Source organism: Phyllostomus discolor, chromosome 3, assembly GCF_004126475.2.
Source record: "Phyllostomus discolor isolate MPI-MPIP mPhyDis1 chromosome 3, mPhyDis1.pri.v3, whole genome shotgun sequence".
In the NCBI taxonomy this organism is placed as follows: domain Eukaryota; kingdom Metazoa; phylum Chordata; class Mammalia; order Chiroptera; family Phyllostomidae; genus Phyllostomus; species Phyllostomus discolor.
In genome coordinates this window covers 104,715,502-104,725,909 of record NC_040905.2, presented here as the reverse complement: position 1 = coordinate 104,725,909, position 10,408 = coordinate 104,715,502, and the positions used below count along the sequence as shown (strand labels likewise).

The 10,408-nt window shown below is 41.2% G+C and overlaps 1 protein-coding gene across 1 annotated transcript in view; it reads left to right on the top strand.

The window, feature by feature from the left end:
- Nucleotides 1-231: 231 nt before the first annotated feature.
- The window catches only part of TNFRSF17 (TNF receptor superfamily member 17), a 34,661-nt gene continuing 24,484 nt past the window's right edge, over nucleotides 232-10,408 (top strand). The window contains exon 1 of the mRNA XM_028524810.2: nucleotides 232-355. The gene's annotated coding sequence lies outside the window, so the exon portion shown is untranslated. The remainder of the gene's footprint in view (nucleotides 356-10,408) is intronic.

Genomic DNA, 10,408 nt, shown 5'->3' with positions numbered 1-10,408 from the left:
TGTGCAAATGATGGGAGCCTGAGCCCAGAACGCTGACCCTGAGCCAGCTGCCATGGCACCTTCCCCATGCCAGCTACAGATGGACATTTCATCATTCTTATTTTATCCAAGAGGAATAGAAGGCTTTCAGGGAGATTAAGGGAGTCACTGAAAGTTATATAATGAGCAAGCCATGAAACCAGGCTTTTGAATCCAGATCTTCAACCTGGAACTTTTACCCCAAGGCCCTTGTTCTGATGTTTTGATGTATTTTTTTTAAGGTCCAGTAAATCAGACAGAGGTCATAGCAGAGAGGCCACCCAATAAAACCCACCTCTAAGGCACAACCTGGGGAATCCAAGAGAAGTAAGATCAGGTAAGAGTAGAGTGAATATTGGGCAATGACACTTTTCCAGGTATATGTCCAGGTGATGGAGCCTTGTTGTGGGAAAGTCTGTGAGCAATGATGAGGAGACTTTCTAGCTTAGTGATGGGCAGCATTAGGGCCTTTGGGATGATGTTCTCACATCATAGCCTGTGCATTAATGGAAAGTCAAGTACTTTGCCCAGTCAGGGATGCCAGGGCTGGGCTGTACTCTGCCTGCATCATCAGGGCTCAGCCACCAGGGAGCTCCAGAATGCCATTGTGGTAGAAAAGAATTTGCCCTTCCAAGTGTTATTTGATAACAACCAGAGACAGGATTGCATTGTTCTGACTGCTGGGGTTCAGAATATGTCACCCCCACATACGCCATTTTGGAATATTGATAATTTTGAATCAAACATATTTGAGAAACAGCCGGTGCAAGAAAAATACTTTGACTCTCCTTTGCCCCCAAAAGTAGGAGATACATCACCCAGGTGAAAGGTGCCTGCTGCAGGGGAGGGTAGAAGGCATCCTTACCACCAGAGACAGAGAATTTAGGGCCCATGAGGCTGTATGAACAAACCCTGTTAATTTTTCACTGTTTAATACCCCTAGTTGAAATCTCCCTGCCTTGTCAATTATTCACAAATGTATTGTTTCTTTGTCTAAGAGGTATAAAAGCTTCCAGCTCTGGTCACATCTAGAGTCACATGTCTTTGTGGGCTCCCATACATACATACATAATTCATTTGTTTTCTCTTGCTAACTGTATTCTATTACAGGGATATTTCAGCCAAGAACCTAGAAAATGATTTTTCCTCTCCTACAGCACTTAGTCCCATTAAATAAAGGTGCGTGATGGGGAGGTTCCTGAATGCAGGTTTGGGCTTGTGCCCATGCTCTGTCACCATTTTGCACCTGGCGCTCCTCCCCCACCAACCCCAGTTCCTTTAGCGAGTTCATGACATCACCCTTCATCTGGTGCTCTTCGATAAACAACTCAGCCTCATCTTCACTCTCTCACACTCCCTGTAGCCAAGCACTCGTCATTGACCTCTCTAATTTGTTCTCTCTCTACATCATTTCAAACTTTCAGAAAATCCTTCAAACACATCTTACATTTGTTGATTCTCCTGCATGTTTATTTTATATCACTCTGGTTTCTCTTACCTGGGGTGATGGGTCAGCAGTCACCCCTTAACTGTAGCCTCCTGCGGTATTCTAGTCTCACAGCACAGGCAGAGTGAGCTTTTATACACACAGATCATATCTTGCCACTATTGTGCTTAAAATCCTTCAGTGACTGTCTTCCCATTGCATGTAGGAAAAATCCAAATTCCTTCCTTTGGCCTCCAAGATGGCCACAACCTGGTCTCTGCCTGTCTACCTCTCTTTGCTGGCCTTTGTTGCAGGCACACTGGCTTTCTTTCATTGCTGTCTGTTGACAAGCTTCACATGGCCCCAGGGCATTTACACCCACAGCTTTCTTTGCTGGACTACCAGGGGAGCCTGGTCCTTCTCTCTCGGGACTCTGCTGTTAGTCCCTCACAGATTATCTCAGCTGGTCTCCCCTCCTTTTAAGTGACAGCATTTCTTTATTTTCTTTTAAATTATTTATTACTAGGTTAAATAATGTTCTCTAAATAGATATGGCCAAATCACGACCACTGGTACCTGTGAATGCAGCTTTATTTGAAATTAGGTCTTTATAGATATAATCAAGTTAAAATAAAGTCATTCATATTGCTGAGGGGAAGAAAGTTTCCTCTACCCTGAAGGCTCTTTAAGCTGGTCCAGTAATTAAATCTACCTGGTAGAGATTAACAAGAGAACATAATCAAATTTATCACAGACATACACATGGGAACCTCACATACATGAGACAATCAGAGACGCCCCCACACATGAGAGGTTCAGGAACAGAGAGTTAAAATGAGGCATACATGGCACTTTGAGCTAAAGATGAGGTAAGATGCCTTGGGGCTTCAGAGGGGAGGAAGGTCACTGCAGGATGATGAGCAGATGTTCAACAATTAGTATTTTGCCCTGCCATACAGATAGGTCTGTCAAAAAAGTTATCTCTGATCATCTCTTATCTACGAGCAAAGCCCTTGATTCAATTTCTTCTAGGTAGTTAAAGGAGGCAGGGCAAAAGTTTCTTTTGAGCCCTTACGGTTGTGGTTGTCCTTAGCTCAAAATAATCTGCATCCTACAAGGGCACATCCTGGGATGACTCGGTCCAAACCCTGACTGTATTAGAGTGGGCACTAATCCATTGGCTTGTGTCCTTATGTGAAGAGGAAAACTTGCACAGACGCAGACACGAGGGAGAACTGTGGAGGATACCGGCCAGCAGTATCCATCCCCGCTGCGGATGCTTGTCAAAAACACGAGAAAAACATACACAGAGACAACCAGGTCTTGTGGGGAAATAGGGACAGAACGGCCACTCTCTCTAGTGGAGAGCGCTCTAAGCCCCCATCTCAGTAAGTTTTTATTAAGAAAACAGACATAATTTGTGGATTCACAGTCTGGCAGGAAAGATCAAAAGGAATAGGTAACTTTCAAAGGTGCTGACAGAACTCCTGCTGGGATTCTGAGCAAAGTTTGGAGTTTTATCATTTGAAAGGACTACAGGGCTCAAAGGGCTAGTTTTGGTTTCCTGTCTGTGCCTTCAAATTCTAAATTAATAACATCCTCCAGCAAACAGATCTCACAGGATCTTGCATATTCTATGTCCCAGGACTTATTACCCCAGGGGACTACCATCTCTGGTTTGGACTACACCACCCCTGCTATTTCTGCAGGCCTGAGTCAACAGAGGAAACAAAGGCAGCCAGGAGACTTGGATTTCTCACATCTAAGAACAAGGACTCAGGCTTTGACAAAGCCATGGGGGTAGGGGTTGATGTCCATCACCCCTTCATTTCCACAACCCCGAGTCTCTTCCCTGAGGCCCTCTCGTGATCATGCCTGTCTTAGGCGATTCCTTCCATGGGAAATCTTACCTGTCATTGGCTAACTGATCAAGCCTAGGAGGCCAGGCACAGAACAGGCAGTGTTCATGCCAGGAAAATAAGTTTTGTCTCCTTAGTGGCTCCTGGTCTGGAAGTCTCTCACTCAGCCTAAGTCGGGGGAGGGGGGGTTACAGCTTCCTGAGACCAGGCAGGGCGGTCCCCAACAGAGAACACCATATGCAGTGGGAGGCAGGATGTGTGCGACATAGGCCAAGGACTGTTGAGGCTTGCCGGCAGCCTCCGGAAGCTGGGAGACACAAGGAAGGATTCTCCCTTTGAGCCTCCAGATGGAATCAATCCTGCCAACACTTGGATTTCAGATGTCTGGCCTCCAGAACTATGAGAAAATAAATTTCTGTTGGTTTAAAGCACCAGGTTGTGGAAATTTGTTGCCTAGGAAACTAATACATTTGGCAATTATTTTGTTTGCTTATGCTTTTTCTTCCACTTGAACAGGCTTTTATTTCTTCATTCTCTCTCCTTTATTTTAAACCCTCACTCGAGGATGTGTTCATTGATTTTAGAAAGAGAGGAAAAGAGAGAGAAAGGGAGAGAGAAACGTCGGTGTGACAGAGAAACATCGATTGGTTGCCTCTCATACGTGCCCCAACTGGAGACTGAACTGACAACCTTTAGGTGTTAGGGGTGCTGCTCCACCCAGCTGAGTCACCCTGCTAGGGCTCTTTATTCTGTTTTGTTTCTCTAGTGCCCAACTGTATGTCTAACACATAGTAGGTACTCACCAAATATTTTTGGATGCATCAATTCCCCCACATGATCAGCCATAACATCTTACCAACTTTAGCTCTTCTTGTATTCATCACTCTATATCCTTCCATTGCTCCTGCTTTTGTTCATCATCTTCCTATGAATTATTATTATTATTTTTAAAATTTTATTTATTGAGTTTTAGAGAGAGAGAGAGAGAAACTGATTCATTGTTCCACTTATTTATGCATTCATTGGTTGATTGTATGTGCCCTGACCGAGGATTGGACCTGCAACCTTGGAATTTCTGGGTGACGCTCCAGCCAACTGAGCTACCCGGCTAGGGTTCCTTTGAATTATTGTGAGAGCCTTCCATCTGGTCTCCTTGATGTTTACTTTTTTCTCCTCTTTTTAACATAAATCTGATCTTTTAACTTTTCTATTTTAAAAACTTTATTATTTTCCATTGCCCTTTACTAGTTGTTGGACCTTGAGCATATTCCAAAAATTCTCAGCCTCAGTCTCATTATCTGTGGAATAACAGTAATAATTGCACATACCTTAACAGGCTGATGTGGAGATTAGTAAGAATCAATGCAAAGCACATTGTACAGCACATCACAAGAACCATAAGAACGCTAGCTGTCAGTATTAAAGTCAGATTTGTTTTTTTAAGTTTATTCCTCTTTTTTTCTTAATGTATATTTTTAAAATTGTTGTTCAAGCACAATTGTCTCCATTTTCACCCCACCATACCCCCCTGTACCACTCATGCTTGCCTCCTACCCTTGAACCTACCCCCTTTGGCTTTGTCCATGTGTCCTTTATATATGTTCCTCAATGCCCTCCCCCCCTTTTTCCCCCTATTATCCCTCTTCCTTCTCCTCTCTTGTTACTGTCAGTTTATTCTTTATGTCAGTGTCTCTGGTTGTATTTTGCTTGCTTGTTTGTTTTGTTGATTAGGTTCCACTTGGTGAGCATTTGTTTTGGATTGAGGCTACAGACCCGAGACTATATAACAGGAGTCCTTGGTTAAGATGGGGCAAAGTGTTTGAAAAATGATATGTTCAAAGCTGGCTTGCCCAACAACTGTTAAAATGATGAAAAAGCAGAATTGACTTAGCATTTTGGTCTGTCGAAGTTGAACAAGTTTGGCTTATTGAAAAGACAGTTATTTTGAAAGGATGAGTTTTGCATATCATTATGCACACAATGAAAATACATTAAGTGAAAACCTAGTGTAGGCTCACATTTATCAGTATATTAAGATCATATCATTTGTACCTTAGACATAATCTTAAATATAGAAATAAAGGAAATCACTTTAATCATGACTCAGAAATAATGCTCTCTTTTTCTGAAAACCTCTTAATCAGGAAATTTTTAAAAATGGTTAAAATGCATGGTAACATATTTCAGAGCAATTGCAAAATTTAATGTGTGCAAATTATTCATATATTCATAATTTTATTATAGCACATGAGATTTAAGGAATCAAGAGCAGGATGAAGGAACTATCCACTACTAGCTGCTTTAAAAAGCCCACAACTAAAATAAATTTAAATATGGTAACTACCTTCCTATTGACTTATAATTATTTAATAAGGTTGGAAGTTCTCATTGATTTGAAAGGCATAATTGGTGAGAACTTTTATAAAATGCTTTCTTTCAAGAAGTCAGGCTTTCTGTAGAGTTGAACATAACTGTGATGTGGTCAGCTGCTCTTTGGAACCTGCTTTCATTTGATTTGGAAAATTTCAAAAATAGTACCAGCACTATTTCAATCATTTACTCTTCAAGGGAAGACATGATTAGAAGTGGAAACATGAACATGCCCTGGTAGTACAGCTAGCCCCAGGGAGTGCCCAGCAACATGAGTGTACTGTTACTTATTACTTATTAAAATGAGAAGTTCTCCTAAAAGTTAGTGGGAGAAACACCGAGGCTTTTGGTCAAAGGGATATAGCCTGGAGGGTAAAACTGATGATTCAGCAGCCACCTCCCCAAGCAGCACACTCTGCCAGTGATGTATCTATTTCTGGACCAAACCAGCAGCAGTTATGGGTCTTTGGTTCTTAGACTCACTCAGAGGAGGTGGAGAGTGTTTGACAGGAAGACTCTGGGGAGATTTTACTGACTCTGGGGAACGTTCCAAGCTGTGAAAATCAAATAATGACCTGGCCATGCCTAGTAGGAGAACGGAACTCTGTTTTATTTTATGACAAAGAAAAATCTTCCAAAGTGTTCTTTACACAACTATAACTTCACATTGTATACAATTAAAATGATACAAATGAATTGTTAACATTCCTTGACTCTTTACTCACATCTACCCGGGACCCTCGTTCCTCTCATCCCAAAGTCAACAGGCACTGGTACTATTCTTTCCATGCCTTCTTCCAGATATCATCTATTCTTTTTTAAAATACTATTTGTCTTTGAATTACATGTGATGTACAATATTATATTAGTTTCAGGGTTAGTAATTACTAACCCAGTGATTAGACTTTTATATAACTTACAAAGTGGTCATCTCAGTAAACCTAGTACCCATCAGACACTATGCAGTTATAACAATATTATTGACTATATGTCCTGTGGTGTACTTTACATCCCCATGACTAAGCTGTAAGTACGAATTTGTACTTGTTAATCCCCTCACCTTTTTCACTCATCTCCCCAAACCCCCTCCCATCTCACAACCATCTATGAGTTCATTTCTCTTCAGTCTGTTCATTTATTCTGTTCTTTAGATTCCACATACAAGTGAAATCATATGACATTGTCTTTTTCTGACACTTCATAATACCATCTGGGTTTATCCTTGTTGTAGTTGTCAAGATTGCATTGTTTTTTATGGCAGAGTCATAGTCCATTGTGTATGTGCACCACTTCTTCTTTATCCACTTGTCCATTGATGGGCACTTAGGTAGCTTCAGTATCTTAGCTATTATAAATGATGTTGCAATGAACAACCCAGGGTTCCAGTACCAGGGAGAGAAGTCCCTATAACTTCTGGTTGTAAAAACCAATGGGGATTGTAGCTGAATGAGACAGAGGGCTCCTGGAGTTCCAGTCATCCCTTCTTGAGGGCCTGCACACTGAATTACTTGGACTTGCTGGCTCTGGGGCAGCAGCTTGAAAGGCACCAGGCACATACAGGGAGGAAATGAAGTATCTGGCACCAGGGTGAGAGCTGAGGGCAAGGGGCAGCTTTCTTCCAGACAGAAGTACTGGCAGAGGTCATTGTTCCTTTTCTGATCCTTCCCCCCACAGATCTGAGGAGTGGGGCATATCTGAGTTTCATCATCCTGGTTGTCACTTTTCACTCTTCCCTCCCTAGTGAATCTCTGAGACCCCTCCCCACCCAAATTGCAGGCCCACTAAAGCTGCTTCCAGTGGCTTTTCCACACAAATGGCCTGTTTTGGCTCATGCTCCAGACTTTCCTAAAATCTCTCAAATATTCACAAACCCCAAACAAGCAGCATCTGTCCTCAGCATGACTCATACCTTTGGCTAGGCAGCCCCAGGCCTGGTCCTAGCAGCAGCCAGCCTTGGCTTGTAGCTTGGCCTCTCCTGGGCACCTCCAAGCCCAGCACAAGTAACAGCCATCTGCAGATGGATTTGTAGCTCATGCCAGGCAGAACACAGGAAATGACTGACCTTGGTCTGCACCTCTGGGGATGCCCCAGAGCCATTGCTGGGTGGACAGCTTCAGACAACACTGAAGCATCAACCAATCACCTTCATAAATGATACACTCAAAGGGAAGATTCACTGGGCACCAGAGATATACTGAAGTAAATCCTGCTCCATGGGGTCAGCCCTTGCACAGCTGATCATCCACAGTGGTTGCAGCAAGTCCTTGTAGAAGATTAGCTGGGATTAAATCCTTCCCATTGGCATGACAACAGCAATTAAGGCTCATCCACAACAGGAAGATATACGCAGCCCAGATAGGGGCACACCTGGAGTGTCCAGCTTGGGTGACAGAGAAGCTGCACCACTGGGACCTATAGGACACATAATACATAGAAACAAATACAGGAAAGCTGCCAAAGTGAAGAGGCAAATAAACCAGTTCAAAATGAAAGAACAGAAAAAAACTCCAGAAAAAGAACTAAACAAAATAGAGACAAATAATACTAGATGCAGAGTTTAAACACTGGTTATAAGGATGTTCAATAAACTTAGATAAGAGTGATGAACTTATTGAGAACTTCAGTGAAGAGATAGGAAACATTAAAATGAACATAGAGCCTTGATTGATGTGGCTCAGTGGATTGAGTGACAGCCTGCGAACTGAAAGGTCACTGGTTCAATTCCAAGTCAGGGCACATGCCTGGGTTGTGAGCCAGGTCATCAGCTGGGGGGTGTGAGAGGCAACTGATTGATGTGCTACTTCTCTCCCTTTCCCTCTCTCTAAAAATAAAAAATATATATATTAAAAAAATAGACATAGAAAACATAAAAAATAACCAGTCATAAATAAAGAATAATTTAACTAAAATAAAAATATATTATAGGATATCAACAGAGGTGTAGATAAAGCAGAGGATCAAATCACAGATCTAGGAGATAAGAAAGCAGAGAACACTCAATCAGAACAGCAAAAAATAAAAAAATTCCCCCCACATGAGGGTAGTGTAAGAAGCCTCTTGGACAATTTCAAGTGTACCAACATTCACATCATGGGGGTGCCAAAAAGAGAAGACAGAGAGCGAGAAATAGGAAACCAATTTGAAAAAATAATGACAAAAAACTTCCCTAACTTGATGAAGGAAATAGATGTACAAGTTTAGGAAGCACATAGAGTCTCAAACAAGATGAACCCAAAGAGGCCCACTCCAAGACACATACTAATTAAAATCTCAAAAGTTAAGGGCAAAGAGAGAATCTTAAAAGCAGCAAAACAACAGCAACAACAACTAGCAGTTATTACCTACAAGGGAAATCCCATAATACTGTCAGCTGATTTCTTGACAGAGACTTGGTAGGCCAGAAGGGACTGACATGAAATATTCAAAGTGATGAAAAGGAAGGACCTACAACCAAGATTACTCTACCCAGCAAAGTTATCATTTAGAGTTGAAGGAGAGATAAAGAGCTTCCCAGACAAGAAAAGCTAAAGAAGTTTATCACCACAAAACCAGTATTGCATGAAATGTTAAAGGGTCTTCTTGGAAGAGGAGAGGAAGGAGGGGAGGGAGAGGAGGAGGAGGAGAAAAGATGAAAAATATGAACAACAAAATGACAACAAATACATATCCATCAACAACTGAATCTAAAAAACAAAGTAAATGAACAAGCAGAACAGAAACACACTCATAGATACAGAGAACAATTTTGATGATTGCCAGATGGGAGGGTGGTTGGGAGGATAGGTGAAAAAGGTGAAGGGATTTAGAATTACAAATTGGTAGTTACAGAATAGTTACAAGATATAAAGTACAGCAAGGGAATACAGCCAATGGTGTTGTAATAACTATACATGGTGTCAGATGGGTATAAGACACATTGGGATGATCATTTAGTAAGTTATATAATTTCTAATCACTAGGTTGTATACTTGAAACTAATATAACATTGTATGTGACCTATAATTGGAAAGTACAGAATAAATTAAGCAAAAAAAAAAAAATAAAGGAAGTGCCACTTTTATCTATGCCATCATCTTGACCAGAAGTCCTATGCATTTTCCAACAGCTTGTACTTATAGAAATGTACAAGGTTTGTACATGACTTTGACCTACATCTTTGAAAATTTTAAGTTATACATGCTTTTAGTTTAAGAATCAAATTGTTTTTTTAATCATATTTTTTGATTATGCTATAACAATTGTCCCAAATTGCCTCCCTCACCAAGCACTCCTGACTTCCTCAGGCAATCCCCCCATCATTGTTCATGTCCATGGTCATGTGTATAAGTTCTTTGGCTACTCCATTTCCTATACTGTACTTTACATCCCCATGGCTACTCTGTACGTACCAATTTGTACTTCTTAACCCTCTCACCTCTGCAGCCATTCCCCACACAATACCCACCCATCTGGCAACGGTCAAAATACTCTCTGTATCCATTACTCTGTCTCTGTTCTTCTTGTTTGCTTAGCTTGCTTTTTGAATTCAATTGTTAATAGATATGTATTTACTTCCACTTTATGTTCATAGTTTTGATCTTCTTTTTCTTAAATAAGTCCCTTTAACTTTCATATAATAATGGTTTGGTGATAATGAACTCTTAGTTTTTAATTATTTTTCTGGGAAGCTCTTTATCTGTCCTTTGAATGATAGCTTTCCTGGGTAGAGCAATCTTGGCTGTAGGTCCCTGCTTTT